Genomic DNA, 10,985 nt, shown 5'->3' with positions numbered 1-10,985 from the left:
AATAATGTCTCTGGTTAGCTCGTTTTCACCCGACATAGCAACAAGAATAACTTCAACTCCGCCCCCAAATGCAGAGATCTTCTAACATGAAGATGTCAGACTTCCTTGACTGCCATGATCTCTCACTTTGCAAAATCCTTGACGATTGCTTGTTTTTCCACAAGGGGGCGCACATTCGTCATACCAATACCAATTATTTAGATATACTTCTCGGAAGCCATTTCACGTCGTGTTTTTGTGCGGGGCATGTGGCCTTCCACCCTGAAATGCCTCCCTGTGTGGCCTTACATAATGTGTCCACTATCCAGGAAAGTCAGCATTCACCAGAATTCCGCAATCCTTTATGTCCCCGATGTGTTGAAGAACAGACTCAATGAAAAGTGAACGTGGTAAAAGGAATAAGTTCACATGACCTCAATATATTCCCTACAGCTCTTGAAATTGCTTTTGCATTGGTCATACCACTTGATATCTCTTTACCAATCACAGCAGACCCACCGAGCGTCCTTTGCACAGTCAGTGGCGCACGTGTGCCGACTCAGCAGCTGTCGCCGGAAAAAGGGAAGGAAGGCCGGAGCATGGCAGGCAATCTGTGACGCTTGTCAAGTTGCAATAAAGGAAAAGCCCAGCTGAGTGGCACAGTCGCCCAGTGGGTAAACAGACTGTTATCTCAATCCATCCCAGTTTCTTTGCTGCCGACGTGTCTTTGAGCAATGTGTTGAAGCAGAAAGGCAGAGGCTTTAAGAACTCAAAGAATAAAACCCATGTACGATTCACAATCTCGGCCCTGTTTTACCTAAAATAACGTTCACGAACAAATTATGTTCCCAAACAAGGACACGTCGGACTTTTAAAGAAGCCTGACACATAACCTTTTATCTTGTACCAAGCACTGATTTTGGAGCTCAGCAAGGGTGGCTTTCATGCTCCCACAATTCAACGCTTACATGTCGGGCTTCGTCGAGTGGAGTGAGTAGCAACGTGGCTGCTCGGCCATTGTTGCTTGGCCAGCTAACGTAATTGCATTTTCTTCCTTTCAGTTCCTATCTGCGCACAGCACCAGCAAACCTCTCCAAACGTCATCATCCGCTTACCAAATAGAACAAAAGCCCCACACTCACTCAGAGAGAAACACTGGCCGCCTCGGCATGGGCTCAGCCATCGACTGCATTGACTCGGAATCATTCGATCAATTTCATGATCATGGCGTGTGGTGTAGTAGATTATCCTCATTTTGCAGCCCGATTCTTAAAATGAGATTACCCTGCAGGTAAGATTTTTTTCCCCCGTTTCTACAATGAAAGTGATTTGATGTGATGTCAAGGGCATGAAACTGGAATATCATCCAGTTATTGTGAAGGAGAACTTCATTGAAATCGTCCAAACATTTGACTGGTATATTTATTTTTTCCGTTTCACAATCTTGCGATTGTGCTCGCAAATACAGTTTTAGATCTGTTGCAAGTGTTATTAAGTATTTTTTTTTCTTTTAACCCACAAGGCCAACTTGAACGTGGTGGTTGTGCTGTAATTGTTTCACCCATCAAGGTGCGCAGTGAAAACAAGGCTGTAGATGGCAAAGAGAGGCATTTATTTGTGGAGTTACATAAATATGGGAATCACTGTGCAATATTAAAATCTTGTCATTAAAATATCCTTCAACATCAACTGCAATCTTAACTCAGTAATATGTCACAAAGTTGTAGTCAGGAGAAAACTAGGAAAAAAAAAAAAACGAACACCTTTCTCAACAAAGGTCACTGTTACTGAGTCACTTGCAGCAGTAGTTGAAGTAACCGAAAAAAGTAAAAAAACAACAAAAAAAGTGCTATTTTTTAATTAGTTGACAATTTTTGCCTGAGGCTTGAATGTCATTTCCATTTATTTCAATGGGAAAAGCTGATTTGAGATACAACTCATATGAGATAGGACTTTGGTCACGGAAGAAATTTAAAAATGTATCTCAAGGCATGACTGGACAAAACCCATCACGTCCAAGGTAAACTAATAAAACTTTAAACGGATAACATTTCGTTTCACAATAACACTCTACAATGAATAAAGCGCTTTTCTTGGGGTAAGACGTCAGATTGCTATCAGTGTCCGTTTTGGAATGAGGCCGTAACAAATGGAAGGAAACTGATTGTGAAAATAGGGATGAAAAAATACAGAAGTTGAACATTTCTTGTTGTTCAGTTCTGCTCTTCAAGTCTTGATCATAGTATGGTAGTTTTTCTTTAGTGCGCTCCCTACTGGCCAGGTTTGGCTACTGCACATAGAGGCGCGCACAGCTTGCAAGGGGTCAAGGGTTAAAACCAAGATGGCCACCTCATGTCAGGTACGTGTGCATGAAGACTCACAGTGGTGACAAAAGCGAGTACATGAAAGCAGACTACTTGCTGGATGAGCTTTTTTTTAGAAGCATGATTTTGTCAAGTTGAAATATCAGCGTCGTTTGTATATTGACAACTCATCAACCCAATCAATAATTTTTATCCTGGTTTTGGACTTCCAGGCCCGAACACGCCAATGGTGAGTGAATACATCAAAGCCCTGCTGAGACCTTTTTGAATTTATAAGGGGCAAAAATGAGACAAACAAGATCCAAGCCAGATGACACGGAATTGAACTTTTAACGTTCAGTAGACAGTTGCTAATGAATGCAAAGGCGACACACATAGCAGACGCGGTTGCTTGAGAGCGCACAGATGTTACAGCGGAGCTCCAAGTAGCACACAGAACGGCACTTGTCTTGTCTGATGAGAGGCCTCATTTGGAACTGCCATTAGGAAGACGTGTGATTTATGGCTCTGTCTGCTTGCTGCTCCTCCACAAACTGCGGCTCTCGCTTCCCGATAGAAAAGCGATACGGAAAAGAGGAAAAAGGGCCACCCTCCATTCCTCGCTGCCTCTCGTCTTGTTACTCCGAACGATGCACTGTGAGCTTCATCCACAGCGATGGAGGAACGCTGTCACAACCACAAAGTCTTACTGTTATAAATAGACTGAATGATTGATGCACTCCGGATTGGTTTATAGCTATCTGGAGGACAGTTTCATTATATTCCACTGCTGTGAATGTAAATTTCGAATGAGGGGAAAAACAAACGCACCTCGTGCAGGTTGGCATGCGGTGAATCATATTGGAGGCTGGGATTTAATTTGAAGCCAATAATTAGTTTCATCATCTTATTTAACCTCCATTTGTCCTGGAGAATGATAGGCAGCTGGATCATTATGAGACAAAATCAGAAGCACCAAATGCAATTAGAAAATCATGATTTTTATCTTTCACCTCTTGTGCAATGTCAGAACAATCAGATTTGACTCAGGAATCAAAAATGATAATAATGAATATGGACCGAGCTGACACCGTTAGTTGAGGTAAACATTACCAGAAATGGATGATGTCAACAACCTTTTCACGTTTCCATCTTTGTGCAGTTAAACGGATGAGGAGAATAAAATGGCACCAATGCCGATGCGTAGGGGAAGGATGTTGATGCCGGCGGGATTGAAGTTCCGCTCCCTGCCTGGGCTCTCCACCGTGCCACATCTGTCCATCTGTCAAGCCCCCAGGCCCATCAATCAAATAGCTGAGTGCAGGTGAGTGGGAGGAGCAGAGAACAGCCATTAATCACTCCGACGTGGACAGCGGTGGGCTGCTTTACTTTTACGTGTGTGACAGACAGCGAGAGAAACGTTTTCTTTTTTTTTTTTTTTCCATAAAAATTCTTTCGTGGGCTGAAATTACATTTCAATTTCATCTGGCAAGCCCTGCTTTTCTATTGAAATATCTTATCAGTAGGGATGTAACAATATAACAGCCCACAGGTTTTTGTCCAAAAGACATCTTCAACTATATATTACCTCCAAAACATTATTATTGCTGCGGCTATGCTCACGATAACAAAACTGTCCGCTGAAAAATTATCTTGTACACTCATTTGACATTATTTGCCATAAAAGCTATTTCTTTTTTTCCAACATTAAAAATGTGATGCTGGCTACGAACAGTGATTCTTTTGCTTGAAGGGGAAGTCAACCAACCCTCCAAAATAAACATTTGCAATAAAATGTTCAAATGTTGCTGGGATGTCGGTTGCTATGTGTACGTAAAAACAAAGTCTCATAACATCTCATTGCGCAAGGAAATCAAAAATTGTGACAAAATGTTTCGAAAGGATGTGAAGCGCACTCTTCATTAGGCCTCGGCGAAAGCTCATTTAAGGATCACATTTTTTAAATTTAGAACACAAAAATGAATTGTGTCAATGGATTTTTGGAGAAAAAGAAAGGTAATGTATTTCTTATCCACCCATCGATGTTGCAAATTTACCCACGACCACAATATTAGCGCACAAGCCACTTATCCGTCGCTACACATAAGTCTCCTCCAGTTACAGATGCAGCGAGTTGAGCCATAAAAAGTCCATTTCTGCTCAAGAGTGTTCCCTGAAACGATTTTGAATGGAAGCCTTGAGGTACACGCTACATTTTTAGCAGCGCTACAACCATTTTTCACATATTTCCTTTCAAAGGTTTTGCATCCTGAATGCAGCTAGCGGTTCAATATTTGGTAAAATTGTGCTTGTTAGCTCATTTGTCACCCTCATGCTAAACTATCATGCATCCATTGCGCCGGGTTTGATTGTGTCACGGCTTGCTGAGTCTGTGAACGATGTTTACTTTCGGAATTAGGAGGTAAGAAGCTCATCGTGTTTGCGTTAGTGGTAGTAAAGAGTTTGTGGCCGCGAGCAGAACGGAGCGGAAAACATGCAGTGGAGCAATTTTCTCTCCGCGCTTCAACAAATTAGCATCTTTAAACCTACAGGATGTTGGTTCGAGCTGCTGCGACTCCACCGGAACTTTTTTTTTTGCTCTCGTTTTTGTTAATGTCGCTTTTACGCTTGTCTGACAAGTAAGATTGTTAAAAATGTGAAATTTGTCAAGGGCACTCAACCTAGGGCTGCTCGATTGTGGGGGGGGGGGGGAAATATTAATCATGATTATTCAACCGATTATGTGCAAAACAAAAAAAAATTCAAATGGGAACAAAATGAAGAGAAATCAAATTTATTTGATCATAAAATAAAAATAATGTGTAAATGTGCAAATTTGAGTATCTTTTCCTTTTATAAAGAAATAGTGCATTGGAATTTACTTGTTATACACTTACAAAATATTTATTTAAATAAATAATTTCGATAGAACGCTCACATTTTCAACTTAGTATTAGACATTGTCAAATTTGTTTTAATTTTACATTTCATTCATATTTATATTTGTATTTATTTATTTATTTCAGACTATACGGAAATTTTTTTTTATCTCAAGAAGCTTTTGGGTTGTACGCTGACACAAGATGCACTGCATCCATCAACAATCAATCTTGTAGCCGACAGCACCCCCCCCAAAAAAAAAAAACAATTCTTCAACAAGACCTCGTATGGGGAATATCTTGTTTCTTCAAATCTGTTGTCATTGATATGAATGTTCCCTTGTTCACGTTACTCCATTTCTTGATATCTTGTGCTATGTCTCAAGATATCAATAAATTACATTTCAACCTCTCTCTATTTACTTTCTTTGTTCTCTCTTTTTTTCTTTTTATTTATTTATTTTTTTACATTGTCGCAATTTTGCAGTATTTTGACTATGGGTTAAAATGTAGAGACTCAAGTACTCCGGTTTCAATACTCAATTACCTATGTGAAGTACAGTCATGAAGTATTTCTACTTCCCACGGCTCACGTTTCACTGCTTGAATACCAAACTAGAGACGTGTTGCTTCGATCGAGAGAGAGAGCGAGGGAGAGCAGACGCTCAAGATGTATTCTTGTCATGTCCCTCCTCTCGGACGTCTTGCTCCACCAGTGATTAACACGAGCGCAACATGCATACGTTTTGACAGACAGGCACCTCCCTCCTTCTTTTCTGCGCTCGTCACCCTTCCCTCCCCCGGGTCACTCTCGGAGGAGTTGTCCCCTGCCCATTGGCATGTGGACGTGTGTAATGGAGATGGATGGTGGCTGCTTCTGCTTACACTGTGCAACAGACGGACTACTCCCTAAACGCCTGTCGACCAGCACCCATCAGTCTTCCTCCTACTGAATCCCCCCCAACCATGCACCCACCTGCCGCCCATCCCCCTCCGCAACATCCAACACACACGTACGCCCAGTGTCGCTCTGCGTGTGTGTGTGTGTGTACTCTCAGTTCGTTTTAAAATCGACCTTCCACAACTAACGTGTTTTGTTCAAAGTCCGTGAGGTTCATGCTAACGATGCAAAACGCCATAGACGGGCTAACTAATAGCGTCTATATGGCAATGTTTAAGCTATTGGAACACAAACGGTGCATCACCACATATAAACAGGCAATATAACAATCCTCACATATATTCTTTATCCTCCTTGAAAAATGACTAATATTCACTTACAGATGTTTCGAAACCCATTCTTGTGTGTCTGCATGAATGTATTATGCATATGTACAAAATGTTTAGTTATTTAAACGAATTATTACTGTAAGTTGACATCTCTGACTGTGCTTTTATAAACTCGTGTTTGCAGCCCCGCTGTTACTGGCATCAATGCAGGTCGGCTAACGATGGTGGTTAATTACAATTTTTTGAAGTTCTTTTCCTTTAAAGAGATAGTGAAAATTTCGGTTGAAGTGCCTGGAAATAAATAATTCCCTTGGCATTTAGGCCTGCACATGGCAGTTATGTTTTATTGGCGACTCTCTAAGGAGTGTCTAGTCCCAAAAAGGTGGAGGGCCTCTTGGTCTAATCTTTTTTCCTTATCCCCCATTTGGTTTGTTTGATTTATTATCATTTGTTTTCAATTTGATTTTATTTTTATTTTCAGCCTCTTTAGAAAGGTTAATGGCGACGAATATGAAATGAAATGTAAATGTGTGTTAAATTGCAATGCAGACCCGTCAATGCTGAGAAATTATTGCGATATGCTAATGACGACAGCCTAACATGGCTTAATTAGCAAGCTAATGAGTCTCTTTTAACCTACAATTAAGCCGGAAAAATTGCGCTGAACTGACGATGACAAGTTCAATTGTTAATGCGTCTTGGAATAGAGAGCGCAATTTTTCGCTGTATGCGAGTCATTCATGATTCATTGCATAAAGGGGATATTTTAAGTCTACACACCCCTGCTCCAAGGCCTGGGTATTGCGATAGGAAAAATGAGCAAACAAACGACGACAACTACAATCTGCACAGCCCGATTGAAAAATAAATGGATAAAATATTCTCGGGAGGGGAATCTGGCTCTTGTGCAGACATCTTACAATTGTGAAATTTAAAATCAGATGAACTTTCTAGCGATCAGAATCTCTTTATTGTCCCTAATAGCAGAAATAGGCTATTAGGAGTAGTCGTCTGCACCCTGAAAGTTTGGGGGTAACTCTCTCGTATTTGGAAGTGTTCCTTCACCGCCACCTTGACTAATGTGTGCAAGTTCCGGGAAGGCAAGTTTCCGCTGAAGAAAAGCGGCCTCAAAGAGTGATGCTGCCTTGAGCTTGACACGTGCTCTAATTGATGATGACAGTTTCGCTGTGCTCCGTAGCATATTTCATGCCTTGGAAATTCTTTTCTTCTCCCGTGACGACAAAAAACTGTCAGGGAAATCCATCTAGAACTGCTGAACTTTATTTTTGGATTAATCAGAGGGACTTGAAATGGTAGCAGGGAGGCGCTGACGCCAACTTAGAGTTTGATAGTGACGTGGTGAATTTTCAACACAACCCCACTTATGAGAGGGGTGTGAACATTTGTGCAACCACATGATCTCGTTTTTATTTTTTTATTTCCGCTCTTAAAAGGATTTTAAATTAAATGGTACAGTTTAAGGTCACATTAAAGGTGGGCACCGTTTTGAAGTGATTTGTTGTGGTCACATATTTGAAGTAATAACTTGGCATTTAAAAAAAAAGGGTGTGTAAACTTTTTATAGACACTGTAGATTCATGGAGAAAGTCTGTGGACGACATACTTTGGTCAATAATTTGATTCCCTTCTTATACACGTAAAACGGTAGCGGAACAAAACAGTGAGCGAGCTTTGGCCCACTAAGCATTCTCCCCACTCAGCCACCAAAACGGTTTCATTAAGATGCTCGACTGATAACATTCCTGATTTCTCTCGTTTATTCTTCCCATGTTGCTGTTTGTGTGTGTTTTTTTTTTTTTTTTGCAACCACTGTAGCGGGGATGAATCAGATTGAAATTAAAATTACCTTGCATTATCTCAGTAAACAAGAGTTCCCTTTCCAGCTTGACTTTCTTTCATACTGTTACACATAAAGGACCAAGTAGAAATACATAAATGAAACTACAAGGTAATTCCTAAACACGGTTTGATCAGTGATTTTTAACATTATGCCCGCATAAATGAGCGACCGTCCTTCTGTCTTTGATTGGTTGTTCATTCCTCAGGCGTGGTGGTTTTTTTCAAATTCAAAATTTCAAAATTCAAATCAAATTGGAGGCGCACAATTTTTTCAGTTCATGAATATGACAAATATTGGGGGGAAATCACAGTCATAAAAGTGTAAAAATCTGAAGTCCAAGACAGTCAAAGGACTTCGCTCCTTTTCAAATTTTTAACGCAACCAGTAAGTCATATGAGTTTAAAACTAAATTAGGCACCTCGCTGTAGAAGTTCAGAACAAAATCGTGTGATTGATCAGCATTTTTACTTTCACCCTCAGCCATTCCTTCGTGGTCAGTTAAAAAAATAGATGAGGAGCTGACTAAATATAAGAATCAAAAATGCAATGCAAGAATCATATCGTTATTGGATACTGTGAGAATTTATGTGTTAGATGTTTGCTGAATTCACACATTTAAAAGAGTGCAATAAAACATTTATTCATATATTAATTTTAAACACTGAAAGGCAAACAGTTTTTGATGAATCAAAATTGAGGATCGGCTGTTTCCTGGCAACAAAATTATAATCAACATTGCTATACCTCCCGTTTCGGGTGCTGAGACATTCCTTGTTTCATGTTGGGTTCTTTTTTCGACCAGCTAGCTTGAATCCAAAGACGGCGCAGCTATCTGGTGCAACAAATTCCAGCTACTTCAATCCCGTTATCTTGATTTATTTTTGTTATTTTATATGAAAACGTCACAGGTTCTAAATAACTTCAACATTTTGAATCCGTCTGCAAGCTGCTGATTGAATGTGAGCTGATCCTGATCCAGTACTTGACTGCGCGCACTTTAGCTGCTAACTGCTAATTTGTCAACATTAGCAATGAATGAAAGCCCCAGCTGTTAAACATTAGAACGCCTAGTTTGCATTTGGTGAAGAGCGCATTTCACATGGTGAGCTACACGAGCGAGTATGGGTCATTTAGCCGCAGACTCCATCGCAGATGGTTACGCTATACGATATTATGATGTCATTAATGCAGGTCAAGGGTCGAGCCTGCATCTGTCGGGTACAGTCGCTCTATTGCAGTCTTTAATACATGTTTGTTTGTCTAATGCAGAGGTGGGCAAACATTTTGATTGGGAGGGCCACAATGGGTTCTAAATTTTGACAGAGGATCCAGACCAGTAGCAGACTCACCTCATCGGAAAAAAAAACCCATTTAATTTTAAATGAAAGTGTACAAAAGCATTACAATATATATGTATTTGAAAAACCACAGTATTTAGAAAATAAAACATTAACAAGGTTTATTCATCTAATATTTTTCAAGTTCGGCGGACCGGATTAGAACGTTTAACGGGCCGCATGTGGCCCCCGGACTGTAGTTTGCCTACACCTGCTCTAATGGATTTAAATTATGACTTGGTAACCCGAGGACTTTCCTGTTGCTCGCGAGATTAGTAAACTAAAACAGGATTCCAAAGTGTGACATCTTTGTGGAAAGAGGAGTGTATTCACGACTTGTCTCCTTGCATAGCGGCGCCTGTCTCGAGCGCGAAAAAAGGATAATGAGGTGGTTGTTTCGGAGCGGAGAGAAAGCGATGCATCAGTGATTTATGGGACTGGTGGACACACACATGATTGTGCTGGGATTATTCAAGTGTTGACGGAACTGACAAGTGATGCTCATTTGGGAGCGAAGAGGGTCGCTTTCTGTGGCGGCGTGCAAGCATGCAGGCTCGTAGTTTACATAAAGAAGCCGACTGGCTGAGCGAATGTAACTGACACAAATATAAAGACTCGAGTCAAATCCTGTTGGAAAGTTTGATCGTTGGCTTTGTGGAAACGCGTTGTGACGACAGTTTTCATTGCTACAGTGGTGGCTCAAAATTGGAATGCTTCAATTCGGGAGCCGATTTTGGTGTTTGTACGTTTGCTTACATTCAAAGAGAGTTGACGATGACGTCACTGTAAAAAAAACTCCACTTGTATTTTTGCGGGGCGAAAACGGTAGTATATGATTGGCATTTATGGCAACGATGTTAGAATATAGAATAGAATAGAAATCCCTTTATTGTCATTGTACTCAAGTGTGCAACGAGATTAGAGTAATAAAAAGTAAAAAGGAGCACTGTGAGGGGGAGCTGTTAGCCGCTGCGTCCATGCGCGCCGCCATCTTGGTTGAAGTTAGCACAGCTGTTGTAATTTCGAGACACAAAGAGCTGAGGTGTTGTCTTATTACGGATATTTTTTATTCTTCAAACAACAAGTTACATCAACGTCTCTCTTCCACTCCGAGTCTCAACTGCTCGTGTTGGCTCGAGAGACGTTCAAAGCCCGCATTTGAAAAACGGAAATTAGTGTTTCCTTCCCCTGCAATCGGAAAAATCACTGATGTACAACGAAACCGAAAATCCAGCAAAGCATCAGCAACAGCAAAAAACAAAAATTGTTTCTCATGCTAACGAGCACTTTTCTCATCCAGAAAGGTCCTGGTTTGGATGAGAAAGTATTCTCATTTAGATTCGAGATTCTGCTATTAGATTTTTTTTTTCCAGAACAAAAAGTGTCACTTTAGTGG

General features: G+C 40.7%; 2 long non-coding RNA genes across 2 annotated transcripts in view; one reads left to right on the top strand and one right to left on the bottom strand.

Moving 5' to 3' along the window:
• Positions 1–2,355: 2,355 nt before the first annotated feature.
• LOC148339564 (uncharacterized) overlaps positions 2,356–10,985 on the top strand; it is a 75,837-nt gene continuing 67,207 nt past the window's right edge. Inside the window, exons 1-2 of the long non-coding RNA XR_015842543.1 lie at positions 2,356–2,532; positions 3,445–3,606. This is a non-coding gene — a long non-coding RNA (uncharacterized LOC148339564). The remainder of the gene's footprint in view (positions 2,533–3,444; positions 3,607–10,985) is intronic.
• LOC148339565 (uncharacterized) lies at positions 2,376–3,541 on the bottom strand. Its single transcript, XR_015842544.1, has 3 exons — positions 3,396–3,541; positions 3,114–3,227; positions 2,376–2,969 (listed from the first exon to the last, which is right to left on the bottom strand). It is a non-coding gene; the product is annotated as an uncharacterized LOC148339565 (long non-coding RNA).

Source organism: Idiotropiscis lumnitzeri, chromosome 3 (assembly GCF_059441095.1).
Source record: "Idiotropiscis lumnitzeri isolate Australia: NSW breed Sydney's pygmy pipehorse chromosome 3, RoL_Ilum_1.0, whole genome shotgun sequence".
NCBI lineage: Eukaryota > Metazoa > Chordata > Actinopteri > Syngnathiformes > Syngnathidae > Idiotropiscis > Idiotropiscis lumnitzeri.
The sequence above is the reverse complement of the archived record's forward strand: the minus strand, read 5'-3'. Positions and strand labels throughout refer to the sequence as shown.